Consider the following 11,282-nt stretch of genomic DNA (forward strand, 5'->3'; position numbering starts at 1 on the left):
AGAGAAAGTATTTCTAAGATGCAACCATGCAAACATAAGATGCTGTGGAACTGCCTTTGATTTAAGAACTTACTACTGTAAGTATCCTAGTATTGCAGAGTTGTCAACAAAGCTTAGAAATAAAAAATAGAGATTCTTTCCAATATACTGAATCTCAATTCTGAAAAAGCTCATAAACAGTAAAGTTCTGAAAATAAAAACATCCAATGCATGTATTCAATTTAAAATCTAGCTAGGATTCCTTAGATAAGATAAAATGCCTGAAGTGTATTATCTATGGTACTAGAAATGGTGAGTCTGAATAGCCCCAAAACTGAATCTGAGTCATCAATGTAGAATTCTGCCATAAAAAGAACAATATAGGGGTGTCTGGGTGGCTCGTGGGTTAAAGCCTCTGCCTTCAGCTCAGGTCATGATTCCAGGATTCTGGGATCAAACCCCACATCGGGCTCTCTGCTCAGCAGGGATCCTGCTTCCTCCTCTCTCTCTGCCTGCCTGTCTGCCTACTTGTGATCTCTGCCTGTCAAATAAATAAATAAAATCTTTTTAAAAATTATTTTAAAAAGAACAATATAATTTCTTTAAGCAAAAACATGAAATATGACATATCTAGGGTCAAATGCCCAAATCCCAATGCTGAATTTCAGAGATAAATAATTCATCCAAAAATAGAGAATTGTTATTGGTAAGGCATGAGATTTTAGTTCTTTTTGTTATAGTGGGGATGATGCTGGCCCATTCAGAATAAGAGACTATAATATTCTTTTTTTATTATTATGTTCAGTTAGCCAGCATATAGCACGTCATAAGTTTTTGATGTAGTGTTACTATAATATTCTTAGAGATCAAGACACTCAAGCCAAACTGATAATGAAGAGATTTATTTGAAGTCAATTAACTTAGGGTAAATATGTCAGGAGTAGCTATGAAAATGTGCAGCCCTAATAGAAGTACCAATAGCTCAAATCCCTGACTCCAGGAGACATTATTTACCATACACAATTAATTTTACCAGTGGTCTTAATATAGCATATAATGAAATAATACCTTTCCATCTCTTCTCAACTGGCAAGGAAATAAGTTTTAAATATACCAACAAAAATCAGGAGGTGAAAAATAAATCTATCAAATATCAAGTGTTTGAAACCCTAATACATATGCATTTATATGAGTATTTGTAGCCAAAGAAGAATGATAATGCATGACTGTTGTAGAAAAAAAAATCACATGAATACTTGACATTTTAGTAATTCACATACATATGCAGCATAAAAGTTTATTTTTTTAAAGATTTTATTTATTTATTTATTTATTTGAGAGAGAGAGAGCATGAACAGAGGGGAGGGGCAGAAGAAGAGAGAGCAGACTCTCCACTGATCAGGGAGGCTGATGAAGGACTGGATCCCAGGATCCTGGGATCATGACCTGAGCCAAAGGCAGATGCTTAACTGAATGACTGAGCCACCCAGATGCCCAAAAGTTTATTTTTTTAAAGTTACTCTACAAATATCACCACATCAAGAGGTATTGATATGCAGCACAGCAGAGTTTTAATCAATTTTAAATTTACATAAATGGAATTCAAATCCTAGCTTTCCCATTGTATGAAAATATTGCAGTTTGTTTATCTCTCTAATTTTTACCTTTCTGGGATAAAAAATTGGAATCTTATACACAACATGATTTTCAAAATAATTAAGATATTCCACCTAAAACACAAAATTCATGTAAAGTTTGACACATTGTGGGAGTTCATAAATGATAGCTACCTTTCCAAGAAGCTATATTATTATCTCCAATTTACCAATGAGGAAGATAGATGATAGATAGATCGATCGATAGATAGATAGATAGATGATAGATAGATAGATAGATAGATAGATAGATGATAGAGATTTATTATGAGGAACTGGTTCACACAATTATGGAGGATGAGAAGTCCCACAGGCTGTCATCTATAAACTGGAGATCCAGGAAAGTCACAGCTATAGTACCAGTCCAAGTCTGAAGGCCTGAAAACTAGGAGCACTGATGGTGTAAGTCCACGCCCAAGGGCAGAAGACTCATGTCCCACCTCAGCAGTCAGACAGAGTGAGAGAGAACTCTTCATTCCTCTGCTTGGTTCTATTCAGGCCCTCAACTAACTGAATGGGGCCCACCCACAGTGGGGAGGGTAATCTGCTTTACTCAGATTACTACTGACTCAAATGCTAATCCCTTCACAAACATATTCAGAAATAACATTTGATGTGGCTCAGTCAAGTTGACACATAACTGTCACACATACACACACCTAAATCCATTTCATGCCAACTCTACTTAGAATTCAGGTCTCAATCTAGACATCATTATTTTTTTTTAAATCTATGAAATTTTTTTTTAATATAATTTTTTATTTTTTATAAACATATATTTTTATCCCCAGGGGTACAGGTCTGTGAATCACCAGGTTTACACACTTCACAGCACTCACCAAAACACATACCCTCCCCAATGTCCATAATACCACCCCCTTCTCCCAAACCCCCTCCCCCCAACAACCCTCAGTTTGTTTTGTGAGATTAAGAGTCACTTATGGTTTGTCTCCTTCCCAATCCCATCTTCTTTCATTTATTCTTCTCGTACCCACTTAAGCCCCCATGTTGCATCACCACTTCCTCATATCAGGGAGATCATATGATAGTTGTCTTTCTCCGCTTGACTTATTTCGCTAAGCATGATACGCTCTAGTTCCATCCATGTTGTCGCAAATGGCAAGATTTCATTTCTTTTGATGGCTGCATAGTATTCCATTGTGTATATATACCACATCTTCTTGATCCATTCATCTGTTGATGGACATCTAGGTTCTTTCCATAGTTTGGCTATTGTGGACATTGCTGCTATAAACATTCGAGTACACGTGCCCCTTTGGATCACTACGTTTGTATCTTTAGGGTAAATGCCCAATAGTGCAATTGCTGGGTCATAGGGCAGTTCTATTTTCAACATTTTGAGGAACCTCCATGCTGTTTTCCAGAGAGGTTGCACCAGCTTGCATTCCCACCAACAGTGTAGGAGGGTTCCCCTTTCTCCGCATCCTCACCAGCATCTGTCATTTCCTGACTTGTTGATTTTAGCCATTCTGACTGGTGTGAGGTGATGTCGCATTGTGGTTTTGATTTGTATTTCCCTGATGCCGAGTGATATGGAGCACTTTTTCATGTGTCTGTTGGCCATCTGGATGTCTTCTTTGCAGAAATGTCTGCTCATGTCCTCTGCCCATTTCTTGATTGGATTATTTGTTCTTTGGGTGTTGAGTTTGCTAAGTTCTTTATAGATTCTGGACACTAGTCCTTTATCTGATATGTCGTTTGCAAATATCTTCTCCCATTCTGTCAGTTGTCTTTTGATTTTGTGAACTGTTTCCTTTGCTGTGCAAAAGCTTTTGATCTTGATGAAATCCCAATAGTTCATTTTTGCCCTTGCTTCCCTTGCCTTTGGCGTTGTTCCTAGGAAGATGTTGCTGCAGCTGAGGTCAAAGAGGTTGCTGCCTGTGTTCTCCTAAAGGATTTTGATGGATTCCTTTCGCACATTGAGGTCCTTCATCCATTTTGAGTCTATTTTTGTGTGTGGTGTAAGGAAATGGTCCAATTTCATTTTTCTGCATGTGGCTGTCCAATTTTCCCAGCACCATTTATTGAAGAGGCTGTCTTTTTTCCATTGGACATTCTTTCCTGCTTTGTCGAAGATTAGTTGACCATAGAGTTGAGAGTCTATTTCTGGGCTCTCTATTCTGTTCCATTGATCTATGTGTCTGTTTTTGTGCCAGTACCATGCTGTCTTGATGATGACAGCTTTGTAATAGAGCTTGAAGTCCGGGATTATGATGCCACCAACGTTGGCTTTCTTTTTCAATATCCCTTTAGCTATTCGAGGTCTTTTCTGGTTCCATATAAATTTTAGAATTATTTGTTCCATTTCTTTGAAAAAGATGGATGGTACTTTGATAGGAATTGCATTAAACGTGTAGATTGCTTTAGGTAGCATAGACATTTTCACAATATTTATTCTTCCAATCCAGGAGCATGGAACATTTTTCCATTTCTTTGTGTCTTCCTCAATTTCTTTCATGAGTACTTTATAGTTTTCTGAGTATAGATTCTGTGTCTCTTTGGTTAGGTTTATTCCTAGGTATCTTATGGTTTTGGATGCAATTGTAAATGGGATTGACTCCTTAATATCTCTTTCTTCTGTCTTGCTGTTGGTGTAGAGAAATGCAACTGATTTCTGTGCATTGATTTTATATCCTGACACTTTACTGAATTCCTGTATAAGTTCTAGCAGTTTTGGAGTGGAGTCTTTTGGGTTTTCCACATATAGTATCATATCATCTGCGAAGAGTGATAATTTGACTTCTTCTTTGCCGATTTGGATGCCTTTTATTTCCTTTTGTTGTCTGATTGCTGAGGCTAGGACCTCTAGTACTATGTTGAATAGCAGTGGTGATAATGGACATCCCTGCCGTGTTCCTGACCTTAGTGGAAAAGCTTTCAGTTTTTCTCCATTGAGAATGATATTTGCGGTGGGTTTTTCATAGATGGCTTTGATGATATTGAGGTATGTGCCCTCTATCCCTACACTTTGAAGAATTTTGATCAGGAAGGGATGCTGTACTTTGTCAAATGCTTTTTCAGCATCTATTGAGAGTATCATATGGTTCTTGTTCTTTCTTTTATTGATGTGTTGTATCACATTGACTGATTTGCGGATGTTGAACCAACCTTGCAGCCCTGGAATAAATCCCACTTGGTCGTGGTGAATAATCTTTTTAATGTACTGTTGAATCCTATTGGCTAGTATTTTGTTGAGTATTTTCGCATCTGTGTTCATCAAGGATATCGGTCTATAGCTCTCTTTTTTGGTGGGATCCTTGTCTGGTTTTGGGATCAAGGTGATGCTGGCCTCATAAAATGAGTTTGGAAGTTTTCCTTCCATTTCTATTTTTTGGAACAGTTTTAGGAGAATAGGAATTAGTTCTTCTTTAAATGTTTGGTAGAATTCCCCCGGGAAGCCGTCTGGCCCTGGGCTTTTGTTTGTTTGGAGATTTTTAATGACTGTTTCAATCTCCTTACTGGTTATGGGTCTGTTCAGGCTTTCTATTTCTTCCTGGTTCAGTTGTGGTAGTTTATATGTTTCTAGGAATGCATCCATTTCTTCCAGATTGTCAAATTTGTTGGCGTAGAGTTGCTCATAGTATGTTCTTATAATAGTTTGTATTTCTTTGGTGTTAGTTGTGATCTCTCCTCTTTCATTCATGATTTTATTTATTTGGGTCCTTTCTCTTTTCTTTTTGATAAGTCTGGCCAGGGGTTTATTAATTTTATTAATTCTTTCAAAGAACCAGCTCCTACTTTCGTTGATTTGTTCTATTGTTTTTTTGGTTTCTATTTCATTGATTTCTGCTCTGATCTTTATGATTTCTCTTCTCCTGCTAAGCTTAGACATTATTATTTACTGGAAACCACTCCTTATCCCTCACAATGAGCTTGCTGTTTTCTTTATGTGCTCTCATAGCATTCTAGATTTATTCTTTACATTATGTAATTCCATGTTACTTGTCTGTGTCTCTTGTTAACTAAAAATTTTCAGGGTCATAGACATCATTGTGCTTAACATTTAATTTCCTGCTTCTGATCCACAGTAGAGGTGCACTACATATTTTCCTAATGAATGAGTGCATTTTCAGTATTTATGTTTAAAGTAACAGTTTTGACATGTAGTACTGGAAGCTCAACTCCTCCACTGTTTCTGGATCATTCCCTGTGTTAAAGCACTTCTTAGTGCTTTATAAGTTCCCTCCTTCTGGATCTAGGTCTGCCTTCTCTTTGGCACATAGATCAAATGTAGTTCTTCTCAAATGTAGTTAACATTTGAACCATTTGACACAACCATGTGTTTGTTCTTAGTTTTCTCTTCTCCTTTTTTATTCTAAACTTTATCATTTCCAACTTTTCTTTTTTTTCTTTATAAATCCATCACTTCAATTCAGCTTGATAAGAATAAGAATAATAAAATTAAGCAGTAGCTTTTATCACAACAAGACCATGTAATAAAATCAATGTCATTCTATTAAAGAAATTAAAATATCTCTCAGCTACATTCTAATTTAAAAATTCTAGGATTCTACATTACTCTAAAATGTTATAAATTAAAGCCAATATGCTATGTTGTTTTAGAAGATACTTTGAAAACCAAAATAGTATATTTTCTTGAACTCTACTGCTGTTACTGTCCTGTCAATGGACACTGGTTTTATTTTTTTTTTATTTTTTTAATTTTCAGCATAACAGTATTCATTATTTTTGCACCAAACCCAGTGCTCCATGCAATCCGTGCCCTCTATAATACCCACCACCTGGTACCCCGACCTCCCACCCCCTGCCCCTTCAAAACCCTCAGATTGTTTTTCAGAGTCCATAGTCTCTCATGGTTCATCTCCCCTTCCAATTTCCCCCAACTCCCTTCTCCTCTCTAACTCCCCGTGTCCTCCATGCTATTTCTTATGCTCCACAAATAAGTGAAACCATATGATAATTGACTCTCTCTGCTTGACTTATTTCACTCAGCATAATCTCTTCCAGTCCCATCATGTTGCTACAAAAGTTGGGTATTCGTCTTTCTGATGGACACATAATACTCCATAGTGTATATAAACCACATCTTGCTTATCTATTCATCCATTGAAGGGCATCTTGGTTCTTTCCACAGTTTGGCGACTGTGGCCATTGCTGCTATAAACATTGGGGTACAGATAGCCCTTCTTTTCACAACATCTGTATCTTTGGGGTAAATACCCAGGAGTGCAACGGCAGGGTCATAGGGAAGTTCTAGTTTTAATTTCTTGAGGAATCTCCACACTGTTCTCCAAAGAGGCTGCACCAACTTGCATTCCCACCAACAGTGTAAGAGGGTTCCCCTTTCTCCACATCCCCTCCAACACATGTTGTTTCCTGTCTTGCTGATTTTGGCCATTCTATCTGGTGTAAGGTGATATCTCAATGTGGTTTTAATTTGAATCTCCCTGAGGGCTAGTGATGATGAACATTTTTTCATGTGTCTAATAGCCATTTGTATGTCTTCATTGGAGAAGTGTCTGTTCATATCTTCTGCCCATTTTTTTATATGATTATCTGTTTTTTACGTGTTGAGTTTGAGGAGTTCATTATAGATCCTGGATATCAACCTTTTGTCTGTACTGTCATTTGCAAAATGTTCTCTCATTCTGTGGGTTGCCTCTTTGTTTTGTTGACTGTTTCCTTTGCTGTGCAGAAGCTTTTGATTTTGATGAAGTCCCAAAAGTTTATTTTTGCTTTTGTTTCCTTTGCCTTTGGAGACATATCTTGAAAGAAGTGGCTGTGGCTGATATCGAAAAGATTACTGCCTATGCTCTCCTCTAGGATTCTGATGGATTCCTGTCTCACATTGAGGTCTTTTATCCATTTTGAGTTTATCTTTGTGTACGGTGTAAGAGAATGGCCAAGTTTCATTCTTCTACATATAGCTGCCCAGTTTTCCCAGCACCATTGATCGAAGAGACTGTCTTTTTTCCACTGTATATTTCTTCCTGTTTTGTTGAAGATTAATTGACCATAGAGTTGAGGGTCCATATATGGGCTCTGTACTCTGTTCCACTGGTCTATGTGTCTGTTTTTATGCCAGTACCATGCTGTCTTGGTGATCACAGCTTTGTAGTAAAGCTTGAAATCTGGTAACGTGATGCCCCCAGTTTTATTTTTGTTTTTCAACATTTCCTTAGTGATTTGGGGTCTCTTCTGATTCCATACAAATTTTTGGATTATTTGGTCCAGCTCTTTGAAGAATACTGGTGGAGTTTTGAATGGAAGGACATTAAAAGTATAGATCGCGCTAGGCAGTATAGACATTTTAACAATGCTTATTCTTCCGATCCAAGAGCATGGAATGGTCTTCCATCTTCTTGTGTCTTCTTCAATTCTTCTAAAGTGTACATGGAAACTTCTCCAGGATAGACCACATACTGGGTCACAAATCAGGTCTCAACCAATACCAAAAGACTGAGATTATTCCCTGCATATTCTTAGATCACAATACTTTGAAACTGGAGCTCAATCACAAGGAAAAGTCCAGAAGGAACTCAAACACTTGGAAGCTAAGAACATCTTGCTTAAGAATGTTGGACCAACCAGGAGATCAAAGAAGAACTGAAACAATTCATGGAAACCAATGCAAATGAAGACACTTCAGTCCAGAACCTATGGGATACAGCCAAGGTGGTCCTAAGGGGGAAATACATAGCCAGCCAAGCCTCTCTCAAAAAAATTGTAAAATCCAGAACACAGCAGCTGTCTCTACACCTTAAAGAACTGGAGAATCAACAACAAATCAAACCAACTGCACATATAAGAAGGGGAATCATCAAGATTAGAGCTGAGATCAATGAGGTAGAAACCAGAGATACAGTAGAACGTATCAATGAAACTGGAAGCTGGTTTTTTGAAAGAATCAATAAGATCGATAAACCATTGGCCACACTAATCCAAAAGAAAAGAGAGAAAGTCCAAATTCATAAAATTATGAATGAAAAGGGAGAGATCACAACGAACACCAAGGAAGACAAAACAATCATCAGAAGTTATTATCAGCAGTTATATGCCAATAAGCTTAGCAACCTAGATGAAATGGATGCATTCCTGGAAAACTATTAACTCTCAAAATTGAACCAGGAAGAAATAGATAACCTGAATGATATCTAGTAATGAGATTGAAGTAGTGATCAAAAACCTTCCAAAAACCAAGAGCCCAGGACCTGACAGATTCCCTGGGGAATTCTACCAAACTTTCAAAGAAGAAATAACACCTATTCTCCTGAAGCTGTTTCAAAAAATTAAAACAGAAGGAAAACTTCCAGACTCTTTCTATGAAGCCAGCATTACCCTGATCCCCAAACCAGGCAAAGACCGTACCAAAAAGGACCAATATCATTGGTCTATTGGATATTGGATATCAGACCAATATCATTGATGAATATGGATGCTAAGATTCTCAACAAGATCCTAGCAAACAGGATCCAGCAGCACATTAAAAAGATTATCCACCATAACCAGGTGGGATTCAATCCTGGGCTACAAGGATGGTTCAACATTTGCAAATTAATCAATGTGATAGAACAAATTAATATGAGAAGAGAGAAGAACCACATGGTCCTCTCAATTGATGCAGAAAAAGCATTTGACAAAATCCAACATCCGTTCCTGATTAAAATGCTTCAAAGTATAGGGATAGAGGGAACATTCCTGAACTTCATCAAATCTATCTATGAAAGACCCACAACAAATATCATCCTCAATGGGAAAAAGCTTGCAGCCTTCCCATTGAAATCAGGAACACGACAAGGTTGCCCACTCTCACCACTCTTGTTCAACATAGTATTAGAAGTCCTAGCAACAGCAATAAGACAGCAAAGAGAAATAAAATGTATCCAAATTGGCAGTAAAAAGTCAAACTCTCTCTCTTCACAGATGACATGATTCTTTATATGGAAAACCCTAGAACTCATACAGCAATTCAGCAATGTGGCAGGATACAAAGTCAATGTACAGAAATCAGTGGCTTTCTTATACACTAACAATGAAAATACAGAATGGGAAATTAGAGAATCGATTCCATTTATTGTAGCACCAAGAACCATAAGATACCTGGGAATAAACCTAACCAAAGACGTAAAGGATCTGTATTCGAGGAACTACAGAACACTCAGGGACACTGGTTTTAAATACTAACTTTCTTGAGTATTTATTTTATTTAAATTAAATCTACTTAAATTTGTATTGATGATTCTAGACATAAGGGCATTTTTTTTCTAATAATTCCACTATCCTTCTATATATAAAAAAACCCTTAAAACTCATCTTTGAGAATTACCTGATACATAAGGATTTTTATTTTTATTTTTGCATATTTATTTTTGAATGATGCCATAAAACTGATAAATTGATTTCATTCCACCTAATACACTTTTCAGTCAAATAATTATGGAATTAATCATCTTATAATCTGCATAGTAACTATTCCATAATGACTACAGTACACAATTGAAATTTCTCCATGAGGCCCTATCCATAATCTCTCAAATACTTAAATATATTAAGTAGTGCCCACAAGCTTGTTTCTATAATTTTTTTTAAACTACAACTACACTTGGGGCGCCTGGGTGGCTCAGTGGGTTAAGCCGCTGCCTTCAGCTCAGGTCATGATCTCAGGGTCCTGGGATCAAGCCCCGCATCGGGCTCTCTGCTCGGTGGAGAGCCTGCTTCCTCCTCTCTCTCTTCCTGCCTCTCTGCCTGCTTGTCATCTCTCTCTGTCGAATAAATAAATAAAATCTTTAAAAAAAATTAACTACAACTATACAGAATAAGAAAAAAAATAATGGAGATTATCTAATTTAGTCATCCTTAATATCAACTTTAATTGACAAGACCAAGGACATGTGCCTTTTGTGAACGAACCCAAACTGAGCAGCCTCAGATATAAGGTATGTTGGCATCTCAGTAGCCTGCGAGAGCAGGAATAAAGCTGAGACTAGAGAGAAATAGTAGCTAGAGATTTAAAAATAAGTAGTCAACAATACAACAGGTAGTCACAAGAGGTATCACAAATTAATATTTGGAACTGGAGTGTTTCAATAACTAAGAAGGTAAAATTGTGTATGTATAAAACAACTGTAGGAGTATATTCTCCAAATCAAGTGGTTGGAGACATAGTGGCTCCAAATTCTATGAAAGACCAATGGGATTCCAGCCAATGGTTACTTTCCAGTCTTTGAGAAGCCAAAGAGAAGACAGTTTAGGGTATTCAGAGCACTACCTTATTAGCTTAGTGAACATCCCAGCAAGACTTTCCAGTATATTATGGGGACTAGATCATAAAAGAGTTAAGACAACATAGGGAAAGAAGAAAGGAAGGAGAAGAAAAGTTACCCATGACCTCATCTACCTAATAATAAGTCTCATTTCAGATAATACCTAACGGAGGAGCTGAAAGCTCAAATGTGTATTTACTTTGATGGCAATGATTGCAGAAACACTAGCCTGCAGATGGAAGTATCTAATATCTGGCCTCTGTACACAAAGTTCACTCTTCACTCTTAGCCTAGAAGTTTAATACAGTTGTCTCTGAAAGGCACTAACTGCTGAAAACAATGCTAAGGAAAATCTTCTGTAACAATTATGTGTCAACACTACAGTGATAACAGATAAGAAAAT

This window comes from Mustela nigripes, chromosome 1 (genome assembly GCF_022355385.1).
Source record: "Mustela nigripes isolate SB6536 chromosome 1, MUSNIG.SB6536, whole genome shotgun sequence".
NCBI lineage: Eukaryota > Metazoa > Chordata > Mammalia > Carnivora > Mustelidae > Mustela > Mustela nigripes.